This window comes from Phodopus roborovskii, unplaced genomic scaffold (genome assembly GCF_943737965.1).
Source record: "Phodopus roborovskii unplaced genomic scaffold, PHOROB, whole genome shotgun sequence".
In the NCBI taxonomy this organism is placed as follows: domain Eukaryota; kingdom Metazoa; phylum Chordata; class Mammalia; order Rodentia; family Cricetidae; genus Phodopus; species Phodopus roborovskii.
The window spans coordinates 26,927-44,308 of NW_026126693.1; positions in this window are offsets into that span (position 1 = coordinate 26,927).

Consider the following 17,382-nt stretch of genomic DNA (forward strand, 5'->3'; position numbering starts at 1 on the left):
TCTACTGTTTTGTTCACTTTCTTACCAGCCTGGTCTCATAGCTTAGTCAGTGCCAAATAATACACAGGGACAGTGTATTAATTATGAATCTGTTGGCTGGTTACCAGGGTTTCTAATTGAGTAGCTCTGTCTTAAATATTAACCCATTTCTATCAATCTAAGTATTTCCACATAGTCTTACCTTACCAGAAAGAAGATCAGTACCTGTTACTTCTCTCATGGACTACATTTCGATTTCTCTCTACTACATCTCCTCAAATCCTCCTAGTCCCACCTATCTTGCCTTTCTATTGGCCAACAGTGCTTTATTCATTAACCAATAAGAGAAACATATTTACAGAATGACATCTCCCATGAGTCTACCTGTCTGTTTTTGTGCCAATACTATGCTGTTTTCAGGAGTATAGTTCTATAGTAGAGATTAAAGTCAGGGATGGTGATACCTTGGGAAGTTCTTTTATTGTACAGGGTTGTTTTGGCTATCCTTGGTCTTTTGATTTTCTATATAAAGTTGAGTACTGTGCTTTCAAAGTCTGTTAAGAATTGTTGTGGGATTTTGATTGGGATTGTACTGAGTCTGTAGATTCCTTTTGGCAAGATTGACATTTTTACTATATTCATCCTACCTGTTCAAGAGCATGGGAGATCTTTCCATTTTCTGATATCTTCATTAATTTCTTTCTTTAAAGAAACGAAGTTCTTGCTATACAGGTCTTTCACTTGTTTGGTTAGTGTTACCTCAAAATACTTTATGTTGTTTGTGGCTATTGTAAAGGGTGATGTTTCTCTGATTTCTTTCTTCACACCTTTATCATCTGTAAATAGTATATGGTTTTTTTTTCTTTTTGGTGTATGTGTTAATCTTTTATCCTGCCACTTTGTATCAGACTCATTTTTACAGGCAGGAAGGTTATTGAACATAACTTGAGTGTTGTTGTCTCCTACTTCAAACTTTACTTCTAAGAGAAAGAGAAGGGGAGGAGAGGAAAGCATGTGGGACTAGAAAGATTGAGTCAGGGGAGGAATAGATGAGAGAGAGAGAGAGAGAGAGAGAGAGAGAGACCATAAAAGAGGGAGCCATTATAGGTTTGAAGATAAAACCGACCATGGAGAAATGTCCAGAGACCTATAAGGCTGACCCCAACTAACAATCTGAGCAACAGTGGAAAGGCTACCTTTAATGCCATTCCCTGATGAGATTGATGTGTAATTTATCTACCATCATAGAGCCCTCATCTATAATGAAACATTATAGATATCCCCGATGGAAACAGAAGCAGACACCCATAGCTAAACACTGAACTGAACTGGAATCTAGATGCAGAGAGGGAGGAGTGATAAGCAAAGAACTCAAGACCAGGCTACAGAAACACACAAAGACAGCTGGAACAAGGGGGAGCTCATGGACCCCCCCCCCCCAGACTGATAGCTGGGAAACCAGCATTGGACCGACCCAGACACCCTGAATGTGGGCCTGAGCAGTCTAATTCCCCATGGAGGGATACTCCCTTAATCTAGAGGCAGGAGGGAGGGCCTAGTCCCTACTCCAAATGACTTGACAGATTTTGTTGATCCCTCCTGGAAGGCATCACCGTCCCTGTGGAGTACGGTGTGTGTAGGATGGGAGGGTAGTCAGGGGGCATATGAGGGAGTCAAGGAGTGAGAGATGGGGGATGAAGGGAGGGTGAGGGAAGTGGGCTCGATATGTAAAATAAGAAACAAAACAAAACAAAACAAAACTTCTTCATCCCATAAGAGCACATTGGTTTCATCTTTCCACAGGCTGGGTAGTCAAAATACCTCTCAACTGAAGACCATGACCATAGAAAAATCATTGATAGTTAACATGAGATTTTAGCCCTGTTGTCTAAGATTATACAGCAAATCCCTTTTTAACTCTTTACTGAAGTTTTCAACTGGGAAGCCTACAGAAAAGCAAATGCCACACATAGTTCTGTGAACTCGGGGTGACTGGGTCTTGGCTTCATTTTTTCTATGAGTTTTCTAATGTTTGATGTTCTTTTCTTAGTACATCCAACATATTTCTGCTTTCAGAAAGCATTTTTGTTTAGTCTGCAAAATAGAGTATTTTGCTGTCCAGCTGCTGCATTTAGACTTTGCAATTCTTCTTCCAGTTATAAAGTTCACATAAAATATTTTTTTTGAATCTTGTTGTTAAGGACCTAGATGTTGATGTGTGCAGTTGATGTGTGGTTGGACACCAGTGAGGTGTGGTCAGTCTTTGTTTGTGGAGACAGGGTTTCTCTATGTTATCTTTGCTATCCTGGAACTCACTTTGTAGGTCAAGCTGGACTCAAACTCAGAGATCCATCTACCTCTGCCTCTGACTCTGGAGTTCTGGGATTATGGACTCAGGGGTGCACTGGCCACACTAGACCTTATCCTCTGAAATTGGGTTGTTTTTATTGATTTGGGCTATCCTTTTAAATTTTGTTTTATGTCTTTGGGAAGATTGAAAAGGCGGTGGGTGGAGGTAAGAGGACAGGGAGATGAGTAGGATCTGTGTGTATGATGTGAAATCTACAAAGAATCAATAAAAAATTAAGGAAACAATAACAGGTAAGACAATTTTACTAAGAGTAAAGTTTTTTACACTTTAAAAGATGTTACCTTGGAGCCACAAATCCCTGCCAAAAATACCCCAAACAAATGAAAAACAAAAACAAAAATACCCTGAAAAGCATAATCGTATATGAAAAGCATAATGACTATAACCCATTCTAAGGTCATTAGTATAGCCCATCCCACAATGTATGAATAATAACAGCAAATAAGATCAGAGGTAATTTATTCACTGAATGAGAAAATCATAATGGACAGCATTTCAGTTAAAAGAAGCAGGCCACAGAAGAATGGTATTAGTATCTCAAATACAAAGTACTTCATCCAGAAACCACAGATCTGGGCTTTGAACACTCCTAAAATGAAGTCTAGCCAGAAAGACTATGAAATAGCACTGTGATCACAAGTTCAAAGACAGGCAGCTGTTGTTCATGTGGTCATCTGAACCTAAGGAATCAGTATTTGTAGCAATGACTTTCCAGAGACAGACTGTGATTCTATTCTCCATGTACATGTGAGCAGCAATATGCAAGTAGACATTCTCAAAGGCTGCTGGTTTTCTGAGACCATTTGCAGATGGCATTGATTTTTAGACAACTTGTAAACAGCAGCTAAAGTTTATAAATAAACATATCAGATTTTGCTTACAAAGTGTTCTTGATTGAACAATAATGTTTTGTATGAAATATTATGAAAACATCATTTTGTATCAAATAAGACATAATTTGTAAACAAGCATAAATATACAAAAAGATTCTTTGAATACCACTCACTTTCACTAGGAAAAATAATTTAATATGTTCCATAAACTTTCTACCTACCAGTACAATAGACATGCATTATCAAGCATGGGATATTTAACTTTTTTGATTTAATTTATTGAGACAGTATCTCACTGTTACTACACACTGGCCTTGTACTTATGAATTTCCTACTTCTAACTACTGATTATTTAAAATACAGGGTTATTCCATTTGTTCCAAGCATATACAGATATTACAGAAAAATTCACATGTGTGTGAATATATGTGTACATGTGTATTACTGAACAGAACTATGGCTTGATTACATCTGCATTACCTTACTATGTTGTTTTTGATGGACAACTTAGAAAAATGTTAATAGAACTTGCTTTTTGACATTTAAAGGTAAGTGTACATGGTTTATTCTATGTTTGAACATTTTATATTTTATTGAAGATATATTTCACATTCAATATATCTATATTATTTCTGTTTCTTATGCTCTTCTCACTCCTTTCTCATCTACCATCCTCTCTTTGTTTCTTTTTCTTATTAGAAAAAAAAATTGGCTTCTAAGAGATGCCAACCCAACATGGCAAAATAAAATATACTAAGGTGAAGGAAAAACTATCATATCCAAGTTGTACATGGCACCCAAACAGGAAGAAAATAGTCCTGAGAGCTGCCACAGATAGGGGATGTCTTTCTGTATACATGTTTCTTATTGGTTGATGAATAAAACCCTGTTGGCCAATAAGGCAGGAAGATAGGCAGGACTAGGAGACAAGGAGAATTCTGGAAAAGGTAGGCAGAGAAAGCCTGCTAGAAGGAGTCTCCATGTAGGCCACCGAAGGAATAACAGGTTTGGGCATTTTTTCAGTAAGCCAAGACTACATGGAAATAAGTAGATTAGTAGTTATATGTTAATAATTAAGACAGAGCTAGCCAATAAGAAGCCCTAGCCACCAGGCAACAGTTTAATAATTAATATAGTGTCTCTGTGTGTTCATTTGCAACTGAAGGAACAGTACCTGGTGGGACAAGAAAATTGCCAGCAGCACTACCACAGGAGTCAGAGACCCACTCATTCTCAGTCAGGAGTCCTACAAAAACATTAAGCTAATAGCTACAATAAATTCACAGAGGACTTGGTACAGACACCTGTAGGCCTGTGCTTGCTGCTTCAGTCTCTGTGAGATCATATGTTCTCAGAGGGCCTTGTTCTCCTGGTGTCCTCTATCCCCTATGACCCTTACATTCTTTCCACATCTTCCTCAGGATTCCTTGAGCTCTGAGAGGAGGGACCTGATGGAGCCCTTTCATTTAGGGTCTCTCTCCATGTAATGTCTGGCTGTGGGTCTCTATCTATCTGTTTCCTGCAGAGAGGGTGCAGGAGGAAGTCTCTCTGCTGATGGCTGAAGAAGGCACTGATTTATGAGTACAACAGAATATCATTTGGAGTAATTTTCTTGATACTTCTTTTTTAGAATAGTAGTGTTTGATTTTACCTTAGGTCTCTGGGTTATCTAGTCTCTGGTTCTTGGGTACTCAAGCAGTGTCTGGTATGAGTTACTTCTCATGATATGGGCCTTAGTTAGGTCAAATCAGACATTGATAGACTATTTCCACAAGTTCTGTGCCACCATTGACTTAGCATATTTTGCAGGCAGGACAGATTGTAGGTGAAAGATTTTGTGGCTATGTCTGTGTCCATGTTTCTCTTTCTGTAGCCTGCAGAGTACATTCATATATCAAAGAAACTAGAAAGCAGTGGTGAGAGCACCATGTAGATACCAGGAGACTTCTCTATGTTCAAAGAGCTGTGTGGGCATTCTCAAAAATGGGGCCCACTGTCAGTTTTCAGAGAGTAAACATTTGTCTTAGAAACAACCTGGGTTGACTGCAGATTTCCATGGGACCTCCTTGGCCAAAAACTCAATTGAATATAATCTGGTGCTACCACTGGAAGTCTTGCCTGTCTACAAGGAAAAGTCAGTTGAGGCTCTGTATCTTCCATCACTAGATGTCCTCAGTAGGATAACCTTTATCAATTCTAGGAAGTTTCCACACCCCAGCTGTCCCCCAATTCCAGCCATCTCTCCTACCTTTAGTTCTTATCCTTCCCCAGTCTGTCTGTAAAAATCTACTGTATTTCAGCTTCCTCAGGAGAGTTCCTACATTTCCTCTAGATCCCTTCTCTTTAACTGAGCTTCTTGTGTCAGTGTGTTATAGCTTGGTTGTCATTAACTTGATGGCTAATAATCACTTACAAGTGAATATGTACCACTTTCTTGGTCTGGGTTATCTCACTCAGGATGATTTTCCCCCCTAGTTCTGTATATTTGCCTGTGAATTTAAAGATGTTATTATTTTTAAAAGCTAAGCAATACTCCATAGTGTAAATGTACCTCATTTTCATTATCCATTCTGCTGTTGAGGGACATCTAGGTTGTTTCCAGTTTCTGGCTTTAATGGATAAAGCTGAACATGGGGGAGCAAGTATTCTTGGGATCCACATGTAAAATAATAAATTAAATAAAAAAATGCTTTGACTCCAAAATTTAAGTTCAAGGACAAGTTACTGGGGAAAAGGATTTTTATTTTTGTTTCCACAGAAAATGAAAAGCTGTGGATTCCTTCCAGACTAATATGGTTTGATCAAGCCAGACTGCCTGAAACACAGTACCAGGTGATCCTACATTCAAAACAGCTGGAAAAGGCAGCCTTACAGACTACAGCCAGAATTTCTGTATCTTCTTAGAATCCCCCATGGCAGCGCCCCTTACCAGCAGGAAGTAGTTTGGAAAGAACAACGCCCAAATTCCCAAATATTGTCTATCATAAATGCCCTTCCAGGAGAGTGAGATCAACAACTAACTTATCCATGGAGCCCTCAACTAATGCCTGTTGGAAACAGGAGCAAACACCCATACATAAACACTGAGTCGAAGTAGAACTCAGATGCAGATGGAGAGGACAAGACCAGGCGGCAGAAACACATAGAGACAGCTTACCAGACTGACAGCTGGGAAGCCAGCATGGGACTGACTCAGGTCCCCCTGAATATGGAATACAGATTTTCAAAGTATGACCTGAAAATTGTCTGGATTTCCTCTTTGTCCATTGTTATGTTCCCCTTTTCATTTCTGATTTTGTTAATTTGCATGTTCCCTCTCTGCTTTTTCATTAATTTGGATAAAGGTTTGTCTATCTTGTTGATTTTCTCAAAAAACTAAATCTTTATTGCATTGATTTTTTGGTATTGTTTTCCTGGTGTCTATTTTGTTGATTTCAGCCCTCAAGTTGATTATTTCCTGGCGGCTACTCCTACGGGGTGAGTTCGCTTCTCTCTGTTCTAAGGCTTTCAGTTGCGCTGTTAATTCTCTTATGTGACTATCCTCTGTTTTCTTCATATGGGCACTTAGTGCAATGAACTTTTCTCCTAGCACTGCTTTCAAGGTGTTCCATAAGTTCGGGTATGTTGTGTCCTCATTCTCGTTGAATATTAGAAAGTCCTTAATTTCTTTCTTTATTTCTTCTTTGACCCAGGAGTGGTGCAATTGCACATTGTTCAGTTTCCATGAGTTTGCAGGTTTTCTGCTGTTTGTGTTGTTGTTGAATTCCAATTTTAAAGCATGGTGGTCTGATAAGATACAGGGGACTATTCCTATTCTCTTGTATCTGTTGAGGTTTGTTATGCCACCTAGTATGTGGTCGATTTTAGAGAAGGTTCCATGTGGAGAAGAGAAGAAAGTATATTCTTTTGTCTTTGGATGGAATGTTCTATAGATGTTTGTTAACCCCAGTTGAGACATAACTTCTGTTAGTTCTTTTGATTCTTTGTTGCGTTTCTGATTTGTGGTTGTGTATAGTGTTGAGAGTGGTGTATTGAAGTCTCCCACTATAAGTGTGTGAGGTTTTATATGAGCTTTGAGTTTTAGAAGTGTTTCTTTTACGAATGTGGGTGACTTTGTATTAGGGGCATAGATGTTCAGAACTGAGACTTTGTGTTGATGGATTTCTCCTGCAATGAATACGAAATGACCGTCTTCATTTCTTTTGATTAATTTTGCTTTGAAGTCTAACTTGTTAGATATTAGGATAGCCATGCCTGCTTGCTTCTTGGTTCCATTTGATTGGAAAATCTTTTCCCAACCCTTTACCCTGAGGTAATGTCTATCTTTGAAGCATATATGTGTTTCTTGTATGCAGCAGAAGGATGGATCCTGTCTCCGTATCCATTTTGTTAGCCTGTGTCTTTTTATAGGTGATTTAAGACCATTAATGTTGAGGGTGGGTATGGACCATTGATTGTTGATGGTTGTTTGATTTAGGTTTGTTGTTGGCAGTGGTGTTGTGAATATATTGGTTCTGCTTCACCCTTGGTTTCTGGTGTAGTTGGATTATTTGCTGCCTACATTTTTGTGGGCATAGTTACCTTCCTTGGGTTGGAGTTTTCCTTCCAATATTTTCTGTAGGGCTGGATTTGTAGATACGTATTGGGAAAATCTGGTTTTGTCATTAAATATCTTGTTTTCTCCATCTATAGTGATTGAGAGTTTTGCTGGATATAGTAGCCTAGGCTGGCATCCGTGTTCTCTTAATACTTGTAGAACATCTATCCAGGACCTTCTGGCCTTGAGGAGAAATCAGGTGTACTTTTGATAGGTCTGCCTTCATATGTTACCTGTCCTTTTTCCTTCGCTGCTCTTAATATTCTTTCTTTATTCTGTATGCTAGGTGTTTTGATTATTATATGTCGAGGGGTCTTTTTTCTTTGGTCCAGCTATTTGGGGTTCGGAATGCTTCTTGTACTTTCATGGGCATGTCCTTCTTCAGATTTGGAAAGTTTTCCTCGATTATTTTGTTGAATATGTTTTCAGCACCTTTGAGCTGGGCTTCCTCACCTTCCTCTATGCCTATTATTCTTAGGTTTGACCTTTTTCACGGTGTTTCACATTTCCTGGATGTTTTGTGTTAAGGATTTGTTGGATTTATGATTTTCTTTGGTCGATGAATCTATTTCTTCTAGTTTATCTTCTACGCCTGAGATTCTCTCTTCGATCTATTGGATTCTATTGGTTATGCTTGTGTCTGTAGTTGCCGATTTTTTGCCCAGTTTTTCTATTTCCAGTATTCCTTTGGTTTGTGTTGCCTTTATTTTCTCTATTTCAGTTTTCAATTCTTGAACCGTTTCCTTCACCTGCTTAATTGCTTTTTCTTGGCTTTCTGTACTTTCTTTGCTTTCCTTAAGGAATTTGTTCATTTCTTCCACTTTTTTGTTTGTTTTTTCCTCCGTTTTTTTAAGGGATTTTCTCACATCTTCTTTGAGGGCAACTATCATTTTTATGACAATAATTTTTAAGTCGTTCCCTTCTGCTTCCTCTGCTTTGTTGTTGTGTTTCGTTCTAGTTGGTGTAGATTCCCTAGATTCTGGTGGTGTCATGCTTGCCTTTCTGGTGTTAGGTGTTTTCTTGTATTGCCTTCCTCCCATAGCTTCTTCTAGTAGGTGTTGGTGGGGTTTCCCCTTCTCTCTATGGTACTTCCCCGGTGGGGGCTTATGTGGGTCAGAGATTCAATATCTGTAGCTCTGTGTGGTCCAAGCTCTCTAGGAGGTCTCTCTGCAGACAGGGACCCAAGGATGGGGTCAGGGCTGAGGACCCAGTAGAAAATGCCATTAGTAAAGGCTCTAGCCAATGGCTGGCGGAAGAGGACAAAGGCTGAGCTGGAACTTGGGAAGTTTCTGCAGGATAGTCTGATCTCACTGGGAACTGGGACTCTCCAGTGGAGGCCTCTTTCTTTAGCAGAGGCCCTGCTTTGGGGGTCAAGGATCTTGCAGGCGGGAACTCAGAGTGGACCCGCATAGATAGGCGGATCTCTGGGAGGGGCCCAGGACTCTAGCAGAGGACTGGAGATGGGATCAGAAACCAAGCAGGTGGAAATTACTAGTGGTCCTGCGTGGATAGGCAGGCCTCCTTTGTTCAGAGTTGCTCAGAGAAGTCTCCGAAGTAGGGTGGACTGTTGGCTCCACCCTCTGTCCCAGTGCTCAACCAGAGCAGTGGGACAGTGGGCAAGGTAGGGCACAGGGTGGGGGGGGCAGGCTTGTGGTTGGGATGGGTGGGGGTGTATCAGACTTCCAAGGGTGCTCTCGATGGGGACAGGACACAGGAGCAGTGGGATCAGGTGCCAACCCAGGGAGTTCGGGGAGGAGGGGAGAGGTTGTAGGGGAGAGGCTGCCCCAATTGGGCCCAGACTCACCTCTAGCCAATGGCTGGCAGAAGATGACAAAGGCTGAGCTGCCAGTGTATCTAGTTTTATGTTGAGGTTTTTGGTCCACTTGGATTTGTGCCAGGTGATGAGTATGAATTATTTGCATTATTTAAATGCAACCATTCAGTCACAGCAGCACCATTTTTTGAAAATGTCTTCTTTTCTAAGTGTACTTCTGGCTTCTTTATCAAAGACCAGGTCTCCATATGTGTGTGGATGTATTTCTGGGTCTTAAAGTGGGTTCCATTGATCAGTCTGTTTTATGCCCCTACATGCTGTTTTTATTACTACAGCTTTATACTGCAGTTTGAAATCTAATAAGTTTGAGGATGTTGTTATTCATTTTCAATTACTTTAGAAAGTATTTTATTCCTTTTTTAATTTTTTATTGTCACAAAATAGAAATTTTTCATTCAGAAGTGAATTTTTCAATTTCCTTGAGTATGGAAATTTTCTGTTGTATCTGTTGTTGATATCCAGCTTGCGTTTGAGGTGCTCTGATAGGATGCAGGTCTTTATTTCAATTTTCTTGTATCTTGTGAGACTTGCTTTGTGTCTGTGTATGTGGCCAATTTTGGAAAAGGTTTTTATGAGATCCTGGGAGCAATGTATATTCTTTTGTGTTTGGGTGTAATGTTCTGTAAATATCTGTTAGGCCCATTTGCTTCATAATAACAGGTCCAGCATTTCTCTGCTATGTTTTTGTCTGGATGGCCTTTCTATCTTCGACCATGGTATAATCTTCCACTACCAAATATATGATAGTAGTGATCAATATATAATGTAACCTATAGTAGTGTTCTTTTATAAACTTGAGAGCCCTAGTCCTGTGCATAGATGTTAAAAAGTGTGATGAGATGATCATTTCCTTTGATGAGAATGTAGTGTACCTTTTCATGTACCTTTTCATTAGTTTTGGTTTGAAGTCTACTGTGTCAGAGATTAAAATAGCTGCACAAAATTCTTCTTGGGTTTATTTACTTGAAATATCTTTTCCATCCTTGACCCTGAGTTGATGTCTATACTAGACGTTAAGGTGTGTTTTTCAGATGCAGCAAAAGGATGGGTCCTGTTTTTGTATACATTCTGTTAGTCTTTATTTTTTAATTGGGGAATTGAGGCTATGTATTTTGAGTGTCTGTCTGTGTGTGTGTGTGTGTGTGTGTGTGTGTGTGTGTGTGTGTGTGTGTGTTTTCCTTCCTTTGATTTGTTGGTCTGGAACTTTTTACTCCATATGTTCATTTACTTTGGTCTGATTAATCTCCCCATTTCTCTTTGTTGTTGTTTGAACATTTTTTAAATTAAATTTTTCATTTATTTTACCTCTGACAGAAGTACCTCCCCTCTTCTCCTCCCTCCAGCCTCCCAAATAGTCTCTCACCCACTCCTTCTCTGTGTTTATTCACGAAGAAACAGTTCTCCAATGGAACTCAACAAAGTATGGAGCATCAAGTTTAGTCAAGATCAAGCACCTCCTCCTGTATCAAGGCTGAGCTTCGCAACCCAGCATGGAGAATAGGTTACCAAAAGCCAGCTCAAGTGCCAGGGACAAGTCCTGGTCCCACTGCTAGGAGTCACACAAACAGACTAGGCAACACAATTGTTGGTTGATAGGATCCATGCTGGCTACCTAGCTGTTGGTCCAGAGTCCATAAGCTCCCAAAAGCTCACATGAGCTGTCTCTGTGACTCTGACCCCCCCGGGCTCATACAATTCCTCTCTTCAACAGGGTTCCAGAACCTCAGGCCAGTACTTGGCTGTGTACTAAATCTGCTTCCATCAGTTACTGGATGAAGGTTCTTTGATGACAATTAGAGTAGCCACCAATCTGATTACAGTAGATGGCCAAATCAGGCACTCTCTTCACCCAGAATCTAATCTGGGTTCATCCTTGCAGATTCCTGGGAGAGTCCATGGAACAAGGTTTATCCCTAACCCCAAAATGTCCCCCTATAAAGAAATTTCTTTCATTACTCTCCCCCTACCCATGTCCTTCCCCAAATTGGCCCAACCAAATCCCTATAGTTCCCATTCCCCCAAATCCTCCATCCCTTGCTCCTGTTTACTTAGGGGGTCTCTTCTATTTCCCCTCCTAGAGAAATCCATGTTTCCCTCTTTGGGCTGTCCTTGTTAACCTAGCTTCTCTGGGGATGTGGATTGTAGCACAGTTATCTTTTGCTCTTGGAGGGGTCTGTGTTCCTAGATCCAGTGTATCCTGATCTTCTGACTGGTATTTTCTGATGTGTCCTTCCAAATGGTGTGGGTTGTGCATGTGCCTATGGAATCTGCTACAATTTCAGAGATGGCTGGATAGGGGTAGGATAATTAATTGGATGGTGTTGGGCTATGAAATGGGTCTTAATGGAACAGAATCTGGCAGGTGGTGGCAGTGAGGTGCAGCCTGGAAGCAGGTCTCTCATCTCCTGGCCAGCTGTTGGGGACTGCATTAGAACAGCAGAGTTCCACAAGATTTTGAGGCTGTGGTTAACTATTTACGTTGGAGTTTTCCTTGTAGCAACTTCTCTAGGTCTAGATGTGTAGGTAACTGTTTGAATTTTGGATTTATCATGGAATGTTTTAATTTCGCATCTATTATAATAAAAAGTTTTGCTGAATATACTAGTCTGTTTTGGCATCTGTATTCTGAGTGTATAGAACATCTGTGCCCTTTTGGCTTTCAGAATCTTCACTGAGAAGTTATATGTTAGTCTAATAAGTTTGCCTTCATGTGCTACTTGATCCTTTTCCCTTGCTGCTTTTAATTTTCTTTGTTGTGTGCTGTGAGGAACTTCTTTTAAGGTCCAGTATTTTGGGTGTTCTTTATGCTTTTTTATGCCTTAAATAGACAAGTCCTTCTTTAGTATTAGATAAATTTTTCTCTACCATTTTGTTGAAAATATTTTTTGTGTCTTTTACTTTAGATTTTCTACCTTCTTTCATTCCTATTGTTCTTAATTTTGGTCTTTTTATAGTTTTCTAGACTTCTCTTCTTGGATGTTTTTTGCTAGGTGTTTATTAATTTAACTTTTTTTCTATTTTATCTTCAATTCCTGATCTCTTGCGCTCTCTCTCTCTCTCTCGCTCTCTCTCTCTCTCTCTCTCTCTCTCTCTCTGTGTGTGTGTGTGTGTGTGTGTGTGTGTGTGTGAGAGAGAGAGTGTGTGTGTGACTTGGCTTTGAAGTTCCTGTTTGAGTTTCTAAAATTTTCATTTGCATATTTTTCTCAGTTTGGGTTTCCCTTATTGATTCTATTTCTGCTTTCAGATCTTGAACTGTCCCCTTCAATTCCTTCCACTATTTACTTGGTTTTCACAGAGTTCTCTAAGGGATTAATTCACTTCTCATTAAAGACCTCTATTATATTCGTAAAGGCTAGTTTAAGGATTTTTTTGTGCCTCAGCTACGTTGCTATACTTAGGACCTTTTGTGGTAGGGTTGTTGGACTCCAGTGGAGAAATATTATCCTGGTTGTTACTGATTATGTTTTTGCATGATATCTAGGCATCTTGGCTTGGGGAGATTGTAATTCTAGGTGCAGCTATTTTGTCTTGTTCTTGTTGGATGCGTGCTTTATTTCTTGGTTTATGTTGCTCTCTCTGATTCTTAGAAAAACTTGATGGCTGTATATTGGTTGGTAGAAAATTTTTCTGGGATCCTGATGGGGCGATCTCTGGGGAGTCCATGTAAAATGTGTTTCTAGGTATTGGTAGCTGACACTTAGGATGGGGAATGACTACGAGGTTTGGCTTTGAGGGTGGCCACAAGTTGGAGCAAAACAGGGTGTCTAGTGCTCTCAGAATGAGGGCAGAAAGAGTTAACTAGAAGGCCTGTTACAGACTGAGGGATGGGACTGGGGATTGGACTTGAAGGAGTAAAGAAGAGGTGAAGATCTAAGGCTAGCCTGCCTGCTTCCCAGGCTTAAGGAGTTTAAAATGTATTATGGCACTCTTTCTTTCTTTCTTCCTTTCTTTTTTATTTATTTTACATATTGATCCCAGTTTCCTCTCCCTCTCTCCCTCCTCTCCGTCCCTCCCATGCCCCCCACCACCACCCTCCCTTCCCACCCCACTTCCCACCACTCCACAGGGTGTGTGATGCAGTCCTGAGAGGGATCAACAAAATCTGTCAGGTCATTTGGAGTAGGTACTAGGCCCTCTCTCCTGCCTCTAGGTTAAGGGAGTATCCCTCCATGGGGAATGTGCTCCCAAAGTCCTTTTGTGCACCAGGGATACATTCTGGCACCACTGTCAGAGGTCCTTTAGACTGCCTAGGACTTCTAACCCATGTTCAGGGGGTCTGAGTCAGTACAATTCTGGTTTCCTAGCTATCAGTCTGGGGGGTCCATGAGCTCCCCCTTGCTCAGGTAAGCTGTCTTTGTGGGTTTCTGTAGCCTGGTCTTGTCCTCCCTCTCTGTGTCTGGATTCCAGTTCAGCTCAGTGTTTAGCTGTGGGTGTCTGCTTCTGTTTGCATCAGCTACTAGATGAGAGCTCCATGATGGTGGTTAAGTTAGTCATTGATCTCATTATCAGAGAAGGGCATTTATGGTAACCTTTCCATGGTTGTTCAAATTGCTAGTTCGGGTCAGTCTTGTAGGTCTCTGGACATTTCTCTAGAGTCAGTTTTCTCTTCAAACCTATAATGGTTCCCTCTTTTATTCTCTCTCTCTTTCTCTTGTCTATTCCTCCCCTGACTCAGTCTTCCTAGTCCCACATGTTTTCCTCTTTCTTTAAGCAAGTGTACCATCCCTTTAATTCTCTCTCTCTTTTTAAAATTTAACTTAAACATCTATTTTGTTTTACCTTAAATAACTGCATTTCCTTTATGCCTTTTCATTATTATTGCTTTGATAATCAGATTATACAGTTTTTCACATATAAGTTTATAGATTCTGAGACTTTCCTCTGATACAAAATTTGTAGATGATCAAATCCCTTATATAAAATTGCATATCATCTGCCCATAACCTAGTAATCTCTTTTCATAGATTGTAAGGTACTTTCAGATTATTTATTATATAAGATATTGATATAATCAATAAGATATTGATTATATAAGATATTATATAAGATATATATAAGATATTGTATTGTTTAGGGTATAACAATAAAAATCTGCATAATTTCAATAGAAATACTAGGTTTCCTGTCATATTTTTGATTCACGGAAGTATAACCCTTTGGTGTATGAGTTTTATATTTTCTAATAACTTGTCACTGAAATTTTACAATTTTTTTAAGCCTTAGCACATCTCATCTTGATTTATTTTACTGAAAATTTTAATATTTTCTTTCTATTTTTCACCTCCAAGAATTTTACAATGTTGTTGTCATTTCAATCTCTAACAAATTTTGTCTATTCACATAGTTTTTTTTTGTACTGACTTCAATTGTTTCTCTACATTTTTTAATTATTACAACAGCTATAGGTCAGTTATTTTTAATTTTTAACAAGCCACTGTCCCCATCTTTCCACACTTGGCAATATTATGATTCCTACTAGTTTCAAGGTTATGGCCATACATAAATGTCTATATAGCCAAGGAAGCACTTTTTCTGTTATTTATAGACTACTTTTTATTAAAATGTTATTAAATGCTATCTCAAGAATCAGTGCCAGGTTGACTACCTATATTTGAGCTTCTTTGCCCAATTCAATGTTTTTAGATGGCCCAGGTCCATAAAACTGCAGAGAGGACCTTTGTGACCACTGATGAGTGCACACTGAAACATATCTAAATTTCACAGCTATGGAAATAACCCAATTCCTCAGTCTCTCCTGAAGCTAAAGCTATTGTAGTTTTATAGAATTGATACTGGCTGTAGATGAGTTCACCCTGATGGATTTAGGTGCCCGACTGGCCACTGATTATTCTTGGAGACTGTATCAGCTCAAGAACCCAGGAGTCAGGCAGGATTGTCCCAATGTTAGGATGTACAGAAAAGTCTAAAGCTTATGTTCTCTTATCCCCCAGACTAAAATTCTGCCTGTCCAGGCTGTAATCACTGAGTTTGAAGATAAAGCAATGTGGGTCCTATGAATTCTTCTTCCTTTTCTTTTCGATGCATCTTTTTTCTTTTTTTTTAATAAATCATTAACTTTTTACATCCTGTTTGTAGTTTCCTCTCCTTCCTAAACATCTCACCTCTTCCCACCCACCCCTGGTCCACTCCTCCTCCATTTCTGACACTCCATGAATCTCAACAAGGCATGGGATATCAAATTAAAGCAGGACTAAACACCTCCCCAAGTATTGAGGCTGGGGGAGGTGACCCAGTATGAGGAGTATGGGCCCAAAAACCAGTAAAAGAGTTGGACATAGACCCTGTTCCCATTGTTAAGAGTCCCATAAAAAGAGCAAGCTACACAACTGTAAAATATATACAGAATGCCTAGGTGAGTCCCATTCAGGTTCCCGAGTTTTCAGTTCAGTCTTTTTGAGCCCTATCAGCCCAGGTCGATTCTGTGAGTTTTCTTGTGGTGTCCTTGATACCCCTGGTTCCCACAATCCTTCCTCTCTCTTCTGTGTGATTCCTGGAGCATACCCTAATGTTTGACTATGGGTCTGCATGTTTCTGTCATTTGCAGGATGAAGCCTTTCTGAAGACAATTGGTCTAGCCACAAATCTGGTCACAGGAGATGGTCAGTTCAGGCTATGTATCTGCTTTTGCTAGGTGTCTTTGCTGGGTTCATCTTTGTAGATTCATGGGACAGTCCCTTGTACCAGGTTTTTAACTTGACCCTGGAATGATCCCATCTTTCCAGTATTCTTTTTCAGTACTCCCCCTCTCTGCTCCTCCCCCAATCTGATTGTTCATGTTCCCACCCCCATCTTCTCTCAGTCCACTCACAAAATCTCTTCTATTTCCCTTCCCAGAGAAATATGGGCATCACCCCATTAACCCTGCAGTTATGTGGCGTGATGTCGCATCTTGTTTCTGTACTCTCATGAAGGCCCTTCTGTCAATATCTTAAGATTGATTATTGTCATCCCAGATTAAAAAAAAAAGAGACACTAGACTTTGTGCTTTGAGTATCCTCAGATATCTGAAATACCCATCCTAGGTGGTGCTAACTTAACTTGAGGGTTTTGATAGAATTTTAAAAATTAAAATGAAATTTGCATCTAGATGTTTTATTTTAAAAACATCTTTATATTTTACCATTTATTTAAATTGTTTCTTTTATTTTTGATTTTATAGTATAATTACATCATTTCTCCATTTTTCCTTTCTCCCTTAAAATCCTCTCATGGCTCTTTTTCAAATCCATGTGTATGTGTATGCCTGAGTGTATATATGTTCACTATGTGCATGCAGGAGTTTGCAGAGGAGAGAAGAGAGCACTGCATCCACTGTAACAGGAGCTCTTTAAAGTTGTTAACAGACATGTGGGTGCTGGGAATTGAACCCAGGTCTTCTGGGGGAACATACTGTGCTTCTTAAGCACTGATGCAACACTGCTTCCCCAAGCTGTAGTGTTACTCTTGGTTATTTTTATATCTAGACAGAAAAGTTGCCTCTGTTCCTTTTATCTTTCAATACATAAAACAAACTGGATGTTTCTATTTTCTCTTCTATTTAGAGTTTGCTGGCACTAATTTTTTTTTTTTTACAACAGGCCATTATGCTAAAGAAAGCAGAATAACCTATTGATGTGTCTCCGACTGGAAAGGAATTAGCCTCTAATTTCTACCTTATATGCCACCCTAGAGCCCTCATCCAGTAGCTAATGGAAATAGAAGCAGACACCCATAGCTAAACACTGAGCTGAACTGGAATTCAGATGCA